This window comes from Balearica regulorum, chromosome 12 (genome assembly GCF_011004875.1).
Source record: "Balearica regulorum gibbericeps isolate bBalReg1 chromosome 12, bBalReg1.pri, whole genome shotgun sequence".
Taxonomy (NCBI): domain Eukaryota; kingdom Metazoa; phylum Chordata; class Aves; order Gruiformes; family Gruidae; genus Balearica; species Balearica regulorum.
The window spans coordinates 22,851,842-22,862,227 of NC_046195.1; positions in this window are offsets into that span (position 1 = coordinate 22,851,842).

Genomic DNA, 10,386 nt, shown 5'->3' on the forward strand with positions numbered 1-10,386 from the left:
GGAGCAGCCGACGGGCTCTGCACCAGCAAACCCGTTAAAACCCTGCCGCTCTCGCCTGCGCCATAATTGCATTTATCCGTTCCCATTTTGGAAACAACAGGGAAGTTAGCAAAAGCAGAATACTTAAGCACAGCTAGTTCTCAGCGATATAATTCTCTTTAATCTTTTAAGCATTTGACAGTATTTGCTTGAAAGAAGGAGCAACAAGTACATAATTATTGCACTAATTAAGCTGCCAAAACACAAGCATGCTGCAAGAGCACCTTTGAAACAGTGAGCTCTCGATTCATTAGCATCTGCTGTAAGCTTATTAATCACCTAACAGGCAATTAGCAAGCTGTTACTGTTTGAGACTAGTATGTAAATAAATTCTTGGGTTAATTTCTTCCTCTGATAATAAAGAAAACATTATGAAAATTAGCTAAGCGACAATGTAAATGATCTTGACTGTTAATTATATGATGGTGTTACATATGCGGCCGCCGTACACCAGATAAGGGATGCACCTCTCACTTTGCGTACTGTTTTAAAAATAAAATTGTTGACATAGGTAATAGGGAGGCTTTCTGCATTAGAGTCACAGATGTTTGCCTTTAGCTAACCAAAACGAACTGCCGAACGACTGACACTGCAAAATTAGCAACTGGCTTTATTTGCAGCAATCGCCAGCCCTGCGATGCCTTGCGCAGAGCCCTGCTCTCCGGCCGTGCTGTGGGGCACGAGCCCTCTGCCCTCTGCCTGCGAGTCACACATCCCCCCAAAATTATCAGCGTGGGCCCTGCTTCCCGAGCAGCCCTTCCCCGCCAGGGCTGAACCGATGGCTGCGTGCGGCACACGGCCGTGCGGCAGAGGTGCGGGCAGGCAGAGGTGCAGGCAGAGGTACAGGCAGAGGTGCAGGCAGGCACGCTGTCGGTGCAGGGATGCTCACGGTCGGGCGGTTGCACCGTACGGTGGCACCGCTCACAGCCTGCCCTGGGGCTGGACATCCAGCACTCCATCTGAAAGAAAATTAATAAAATCAATGTGAAAACCAAACCAGCACCCTGCCCGCGCAGCACTGACCACCACTGCAGACAAGAGGAGACTCTTATTCACCCTCTTTCCTTGCAGAAGGACCTTGTTTTGTGGCCCAGACAAGATGATTTCCCTGTGAAGCCATTGATTATCTCTGCAAACCCAGGCTGATGGCATTGACCTGTTATTCATTATTTCCTCAGGCAATAAATTGCAAGGCTTTCCTTTCATCTGGCACCACCCTTCAGAGCGCTCTGCCACCGGTGCAGCAGTAGCCAGTCACCCGCAGAAAAAAGTAATCATATGATGGGGGGGGTCTGGCAAAATGGGGCGATTACTGAAGTGCTGATGGACCGTGCGAGCTGTGAGCAGAGGCACTGGAGCAGCCTCTGCCAGGGGGTCCTGCCGCAGGCAGAGAGCCCACGGGGCAGTGGGCAGCCAGCAATGACCCCCACCAATGCCCCCCGCCAATGCCCCCTGCCAATGCCCCCCACCACTGCCCCCCACCAATGTCCCCCACCAATGCCCCCCGCCAATGCCCCCCACCACTGCCCCCCACCAGTGCCCCCCGCCAATGCCCCCCACCAACGCCCCCCACCACTTCCCCCCACCAATGCCCCCCCGCCAATGCACCCTGCCAATGCCCCCCACCAGTGCACCCCACCAGTGCCCCCCACCAGTGCCCCCCACCAGTGCCCCCCAGCAGTGCCCCCCAGCAGTGCCCCAGCAGGGCAGAGCCGTCCCCTCGCTCCGTGCCACCACACAGACCAAGCCCCCAGGACCACACCGTGCCCTGGGAGGCCAGGAAGGACGTTTCCCCCGCTGTCACCTTCCACTGACAGAAGCCTGTTCTGCTGTGAGCTCGGCTTTCCAGCTTTCTCTCCCCAAAAAAACCTCCAAGCTCCTTTAAGCATGCTCCAGCGAAGCAGAAAACTAATTACAGTGAACTGCGCGCCTGTTCGAGTGAGGAATTACCAGCAGCAGAGGTTACTTAATAATCTTATTAATTTAAACTATTTTATCACCATCTTTTGCCCCATAATTATGCGTACAAAACGCACACAGAATATTTCACAATTAAAAGCTTGAAACAAAAGATGAAGATTAAGGGCGAGATGAGGCGCTTTCATGCCGCTCCAGCGTCTCTGGGAAGAGGAGTGCCGTGGTCCGTGGGCAGCCCTGGTGCTCCTGCCTGCTCCCTGCCTGCTCACCGGGTGCTCGCTGCCGGGCTGACTGGATGCTACCAATTACCTGTGAGCAATGCACCGACACCGAAACACATCCCCCCCTCTCTGCAGAGAGCATGCTGCTGCACTTTGCTGGGTACCATGGAGATGCCCGAGCCAGGTAGTGGCATCCCGGCAGGGCCACCAAGCCTGGGTGGTGGCACGTGCTGAGCCACCACCGCTGCCCCGTCATCGGCTCTTTGCAATTAGCACTCGCCAAAGAGGGGATGCTACGCGGCCGCTCTGACCCAGCACGGCGCGGCGGCGGCGAAGGGCATGCCGAAAAGCCTGCAGACCTCTCGGGGAGGAGGAATTGAGAGCACCAAGCGTGCAGACAGCTCCGGTGTCAGAGCTCAGCGGCAGGACCCTGCTCCGGCAGGTCTCCGAGCCCCTCACCCCAGCTGCCTGAGCTGCTCTGGGCCTGCTGCACCTATTACTTCTTAGCAAAGAAAACTATTTCTTACTCCCCGTGGTTATTGTTTCCTCTGGATGTCTTGAAGGCAGGCAGGATACCCCGGTAGCAGAGCAAGCGGGCAGCATTTCTACGGGGAATTGCTCTTCTGCCCGTTACTGGTGGAAACGAGCTTCCCCGGGCTGCTCCGTTCCGAGAGAGCGTCGGGACCTGACGCACTTACACCGTGGTCGTGCATCTGCTACCGCTGAGCCTAGCCGCACGTAAGGACCTGGTGAGGACGTGGGCAGAGCCGCCCTGCAAGTCTCCTGGGAAGGGGTTTATGTCGCAAAGCTGGGCCGTTACGGGCTGCCCTGTCCCTCGCACCAGCACTTCACCTCCTGCAGAGGCCGCAGCGTCCGGGTGCTGCAGCTCCGCCAGAAAATCCCCTCGGCACGAGACCTGTGTCCCGCTGGCACAGCGTGGATGTGGTGCTCTGCCGGGCTTCACCCCTCGCTCGCCCCGAGACACCCAACCCGGGGCAGCACCCACCTTCCCCTGCCAGGTTTGGGCCCACAAGTGGCCCGGAGCATTTTCCCCATCTGTTACCGCTGGCCACAACTCTCTCCTTGGGCAGCCCGCTGGCGTTTCTTCCACTGTTGGATCCTGGAGGAGGAAAAACAAAAAAAATCCAAATGTATTGATTTCTGAGTTTGCTTTAACTAGAAAACAGAAGCCATAAGCAGTGCGGTTCCAAAATATCACTTTCCATTTCCAGAAGCAAGTGCTGGAGCTTTAGAACAACTGCACGAAACCAAGAAGACAAGGAGCGAATGGCTTGTAAATGGCTTTTTAGTACAAACTGTGTTTCAGTTTTATGGGCAATGGCTGGAGATCCCTTTAGAGCGATGTGCTAAGAGGTTATTTTGGATCCAGCTTAGAGACTGCAGCAGTTTGGCCCATTAAAAAGTAAATTTTTCATGTCAAGAAACAATCTTTTGCAGATGGAGTGCTCATCTGTGAAAAAGAAAAAAAAAAAACCAACCCAAAACTAGGTCAGGAAAGCAGCGTGCGGCTCAGCGCGCTGGCAGTGCAGGGCTCCTCGGGAGGCTGCCTGGATCGCATCCCCTCCCCAAGCCCCAGGTACGGAGGGAAGCCGGTTCGCAGTCGCCTTGGCCACATCTCCGAGCAGCCACCTCCAGCCGACGGGGACTCGCAGTGGCCGCCGGACCCCATTGGCAGCCGCCTCGGCCGCGGATCCCAGCCCGCCGCGAGTGCAAACCATTTGTGGTTATTCAGCCTGAATCACAGCGAGGGCTTGGTCTCCCACCAGCAATTTAGCTGGCTGGATACTGCTGCTGCCTTATACACCAGATGTTTGTGGAAGGGTCCAGGGACAGATGTGCCTTCAGCCTCGCCTGAAACCAAAAAAAAGTTGTCGTTTCCCTTCATAAATCCCAGCTTTCCTTGGTTTGACTTGATCCCAGACAGCTCCTTGCCGGCCGTTTGTTGGTTTTGCTCGTGTTTCCCTCTGTTCAAACACAGATAATGGCACCGGGTGCTCTGAGCACGGGCGAGCAGGATGCCACCGGCATCCCCACACATCACCTGCATTAAAGAGATACAGCGTGTGGCAGCAAATGCTGTTTGCTTTGAATTCACCTTAACTGAAATAACACATTTCAATAAAAAAGCCCTCATAAACCCGGCATTGTTTTTTAAAAGCATTGCTAGTGAAATTTTAATTCCGGACAACACCAGCGAAGAGCCGTGGCAGTTATAATCAAAAGCAATTGGCAGTTGTCATCAAAAGCAATACTCACCACCTGAAACTGTTCACTGAAAACATGCTAATTACTTTACATCTTTTAATGAAAATTCCAGACTTTCTTTTTTTCCAAGAGCAAAAGCTTTTCTTTAGGAAAACTTGTCTCTCTCTCCAGATGCGCTATTGCAGACCCAGCACCTACCAGCTCTCCCTGTCGCACGCAAACGAAACCCCGAGATGCAGATTCGTCACCTGCACACCCTTCGATACCACGGCCAAAGGCACCCAGACAAAATCAGAGGGCAGCGCAGAGCTGAGCGCAGTGCCGGGGCGCCCGGGCCAGCCCAGCCCGGGACAGGGCAGCCCCGGCGGGACCACGAGCTCCCGGCCTGCCCGGCCGCTGCTGCAAACCAGCATTTGTTTATCAGACCGGTATTTCTGGGGCATGGAGCTAGGAGCTGCCAGAGCCGCGGGTTAAATGCCAAACACCAGGCTACAAGCCTGAGGACTAACGGCGTCTGCGTGCTCACCCTCGCAGGCGGGCTCCCGCTCCTCCGACCGGCTCCCCCACTTCAGTTTTGGGGAGAAAAGCAGAGAACCATCTGCCACGATGTTTCATTGAAACCACGGTGGGAAGGAGGAGCGCAGGGGTCGGTGTTCGGGTTCGTCAGCCCGTGCCAGATGGGTTGTGCCAGCACTGCATCCTTTTTGTATATATATCCTCTCTGGGCAGGGATGCAACGAGCCGACCCGCCGCACCCCAAGGTGCAGCCCTTCGTCTCCCCAGGGACCCCCTCGTCGTTGCAGCCGCAGGAGACTGGGAAGCACTGGGGAGCGGGTGAAACGCCGGTGGGGAGCAGCAGCCTGGAGGACGAGGGAAGAAAAGTGTTTACCTGACGGGTTTGCCAGCATTTCCAGAAACACCGGAGCATCGCTGACTGCGATGAAGTCGTTATGCAGCACCAGGAGCAGCGTGGAAGTGTTGGTCACGGCTGTGCGGTGACGTGCCCTGCTCGGTGCCCCCGGGGTTTCCAGCAGGAGCGACGGGCAGCGTGCGGGTGCCGGGGTTTCCTCTCGGAGCTCTGCAGGTCATGGGCAGGAGGAGAGCCGCGCTGCAGAGAGCTGCTGGCGAGCCAGGTCTCCCGCTGCTTGGGAAAGAAATGTGCTTTTCAGAATGAAGATTTCTTTTTCTCTTTTTCTTTTTTTTCTTTTTTTCTTCTTCTTTTTCTTTTTTTTTCTTTTTCTTTTTCTTTTTTCTTTTTCTTTTTTTTTGAGTTTTTGAAATAAAATCCCTTTGGTAGCACACTCCGAAAGAGGCCAAAGCCACCAAACAGCCTGGGTGTGATCATGTTCCTAATGAAGCCTGGAGCAAAGCTCAGCTGAACAGCTGAGCACTTACGTGATCAGGCCCGCAGCCGTCCTGCCTTATAAATCAGCTGCACAAGGGAACATTCCCCATCCAATACAATTTAAAGTTCCTCACATGCAGAACTTGGATTTCAGAAGCTTCAAAGTCCGGCAAATATAAGCCCTGGGTTGAGATGTAGCATTTTGGAAGCCCAAACCAATGCTGCCCAGCTCCTCAGCATTTTAGACACGAGTTTTTTTGCTGTCCGCCATGGCCTTAATTTCCAGCAAGTTGACAGGGGATGGCCCCACCGTAGCCTCTCAAAGGACTAACGCGACCCCTCCGCTCCCCACGCGCTTGGGTGCAGCAAGGGCACCCCATGGGTGCTGTGGTGGGTGCTGGCAGAGGGAAGAGCCCATGGGAGGGCACGGGGAGCTCGAGCTCCTGCAGCCCCATCCTGCTCCTTTGTGGCCCCCCCAAAGCTGAAATAACACTTTGTTGATATCACGTTGCACAAACCATTCCAGAAATGAACAGAAATTTTCCAACAGAGACATCATATACGAAGTTGGGGTTTAATCTGCTGAGGTGTCGTCATGACCTATTGTTACTATTATCTCTTCTAGGTTTAACTACGTGTGCAGTCAAACCTGCAGTGAAATGTTTTCATTAACCCGAAAGGAATGTGAGGGCACCTTCCTTCGCAGAAAATGCCAACAACCGGAGTTTGCTCTATGACACTTCGAAGGGGGTTGCTCCCTTGCAGCGCAGCCCTTCGCCTCCCGCCCCGCTCTGACGGAGATTGCTGCTGCACAGCTCCTTAACGAGGTGTCCTCCATCCAGAGCGCTCTGCCGGGAAAACGCCGAGGCACTGCACCCCTTCTCATTTTTTTCTCCTGGAGGTAGTGTTGTTTTGGAACTCTCCTTAAGAAAAGTAGATTTTATGCACTCCGAAGTCTCTCAACAACCTATCGTAAGCTGTGCAAGAGGGTATCGGAATTACACAATTCACCCAAATTAAATAGCTACGTCTGGATGGCCCTGTTAGCACACAGCCTCATTGATAGCATTGCGAGGGGTTTAGCCACGGGGCTATTGATCCATTAAATATTTCGCTGATGGGTGACGGGAGGGCAGCCAAGCCAAACTGTTTGCCCAGTTTGAGAAAGGGATTACTTTGGACCAAATCAACAGGTGAGGAAAATTCCTTCTCTGGCAGCAATAAAACTTCCATCCACTCAGCGTTTGGAGTCTGTGTGTCTCTAACGTCATTTCTGGTGGTGACACCGTCTGATGGAGGGACCGCGATGTGCAGACGGTGCAGAAGGGAGCCGTGCTGGGGAGAGCGCCCGTATCGATCGCAGGAAGACAGCCTTGTTATTATTAAAGCTGACCTTGTCCGGAGCCTCTTCCACAGATACAAAGGTCACAGCAAAGCAAACAGCTCCCCAAGGGCTGGAGATACTCACAGCGCGACCAGAACGGGATGCAAATACCCCGACGGAACAAATAAACGCCTGGTGACCCAGCGGCTGGGCGGGGGCCCCCGGGGGCACAGGAGGCAGCCGAGCCCCGCAGCCTCCCCGCTTTGATCAGCCCTGCAGCTGGAGCCGCTTGGAGGAGGAGGAGGAGGAGCAGGAGGAAGGGGCGGCTGGAGGCATTACCCAGCGCGGGGGATGCGGGATGCTGGAGCGCAGGGACGCTGCCCGCCACGCCGGGGGGGGGGGGGGGGCGCCGGGCGGGGGGGGCTCGGCCGGCCCGGGCAGCCCCAGCCCCGTCCCGCCGCTCTCCGCGGAGGGCCTCTCCTACCACCGTGTGGCTGTGGCCGGCCGTGCACCGCCCCGCGCCGCCGCCCACCCGAGACCGACCCGCGGGGTACGCGGGGGGCAGCGCTCCGCCCCGTGGGCCCCCCCCCGTGGAGGGGGGCTCAGCCCGGCCCCGAAGGGGCGGCCGCGCGTGGGAAGCGTTCCCGCAGGATGACCCGCAGGTTCCCGCCACGTCCCGGACCGGCAGCTCCCGCTCCAAACGTCTCCGCTCTCGCCGCTCCAAACCGCTGCTCCGCTCACGCGTGGCTGCTCCGTGGGACACAGCCGCCTCGGTGACAAGGGGGTGGCAGCCGGTGCCGTGTCACCTCCCGCGTCTCGCTTCACCATCCTCCTCCTCCTCCTCCTGCAAAGCCAGGAGGCCCCAGGCAGAGGGAGATCCTGCCGGGGTCCCTGCCGCCCCTCACCTGCCGGGGCGCTGGCCAAAGGGGCCAAAGGGGCCAGACCTCCCGCCGGCCCCCCTCATTTCGTCAAGCCTCCTCTCAAGGGTTCCCTCCCAAAACCGTGGCCGCGGCCGGTCCCCGCTGAGGTTCCCCACCCATCCGTGTGATGACAGATGCATTTTTTTCCCTGCACTGGCCTGATGCCGATGGAGCCAGCGTCACGGCCCTGCAGCAGCATCCCACACGCCGCCTGGAGAAGGGCTGAGCCCCTTGACGGGGGATACCTCGGCATTTCTCTCCCAGCCTCAGTCCCAACCAAAGGACCGCCCGAAATTTTACAGTGCATCTGACGTGGCTCAACGGTGTCATCCTTTGGGGGGGTTTGTCTGCAGGACTGACTGCCTTTCTTCCAGGTCCAGGAAAATTTCAGCCGTTTCAGGTTAGCTAGGTGTTACGTGCCGTTACACATACACGAGCTCACCTTGTCGGCCTTAGAAACCCATCAGTCTTTGGCGAGATAACGAGGACCAGTCTCTGACATCTCTTCCAAGATCTAGTGATATTCCAAGCTGCTCTAAGCTCCAGTTTTGATTTTTCAGGCAGGCAGCTGGGGACTTCAAAGGCACCAGTCCTCATCTGTTAGAAAATTTCCTGAAAGCATCTGCCCTCGAGCGGAGGTGCCGCCCACCCGCCCGGGCTCGGCAGGTTGTTCCCATCACAGCTGAGCATCGCCCGGACGGAGAAATGGGACAAATGGGGGGATTTCAAGGGGCTGCCTTTGGGATGAGAGATCAAGTCAAGGTTTTAACCACCTTCCCAGGGCTGTTAAACTTCCAGGTCTCTCAGCAGCGGAGGAGGAGGGTTTGCTTTCATTTCCCCATCCCTGTGGATTTGTGCACAGGAGATGCAGGCACAAAGGTTTTGGGGATTAAACTCTCTCTGACTGCTGCAGAAACATTTTTACTCAAAACAGAGTGTTTCAACAGGACAACTGGAGCTGTTCTGAAGCCCACCCCGGGGCCGGGAAGCGGAGCACAAGGTCCCACATCACTGGGGCTCCCCGGGCAGAGCCAGTGGCAAGTCTCTCCGTGCCGCCCCAATCTCCATCTACGCTTTAGCACAACCCAGAGAAGGAAGAAATTCTCTGCCACGGTGACTCCTCGGGGACTTTACCTCGGACGCCCCTAACAGAGCCCGGTTTGCTGACTGAAGCGCGACGTGGAGATGGAGTGCAGGAATACAGATGATGCTACATAACCGGAGAGGGACCGAACGTTTTCAGCAAATTACCTCTGTTATGAGCCTGGCCATAAAAATCACCTCGCAAGTGAATGTAGCTTTTTTCCTCTCCATGCCCAATCAATTAGCACATGAGTAATACCAGGCCCATTAGGGCAAACTGATGCCGGGGGAGTTATGTCATCTGCTATAGAAATGATTGCTTAATATACCAGTTGGCTCAAAGGAACTCTTACCCATCGCACAACCCCCTAAAATCGATAGCAACAGTCAAACTGCATTGTTTCCAACAAGAATACTGCTGGGTAGCTGAGTGAGCTCAGTATCAGCATTTGTGACCTCAGACACTTACCAGGCTATAAATAATACAGAGGAACAACAACAACGGAGGACATTTCCAACCAGGAGAAAGGGTTGGTTCAGCTCATTACAGCAGGACGACCAGTGCCGTGCGCCGGGTGCAGGAGGGGAAGAGCTCGGAGCAGGGCTTCCCACGTTACGCTGCGTCCTCTGCAGCTGCATCTCAGCCAAATGAGCCCGGCGGCTGGCAGAGGACACGGCAACGCTCACACCGCGTGGAGGTGCGGGATGGGGCACCGTACGGTTAGCAGACGCACGTGCGTGTGCACGTCCATGCGTGCAACTGCAGAGTGTGCTGCACGGAGCAGGCAGAGCAACCTCTGCAGACCCCGACCCGCTCTGGGAGCCCTTGGAACGTAACCTCTGCTGCGCCAAGGTCCCACCTCATTTCACTCTGCTGTTGCACCCCTTATGCTGGAAGAGCAAGACGCCATTTCCGTCGCTTTAGAATACACTTAATGAAGTAGAAAGCAGCAAATCGCAATTACTAAATCTGAACTCGAGCATCTCGACACGGTGCCATTCTTGGTTACTTTATAGGCAGGCTCTAGCAAAACACCCCAACTCCCCTTTCCAACACCTCCTCCCATTTCCAGTCCGGATGCCCACCCTCTCGCTGGATGCCGGGGAAGGGAGGAAAGCCCAGCGGGAAGGTCGGACCTGAAGCCGGAGCCTGCCTGGCCAGCCACGTGCAGAGGGCATCCACCGCCAACCGTCCCAGGGCACGGGACACATCGACTGCACCGGAGAGACCTTTCACCGTATGTAGAGAAACATCTAAAAGTAGAAGAGAAAAAAATCTCCTCTGCCTTGCCCTGGGGATGGGGCTTCACG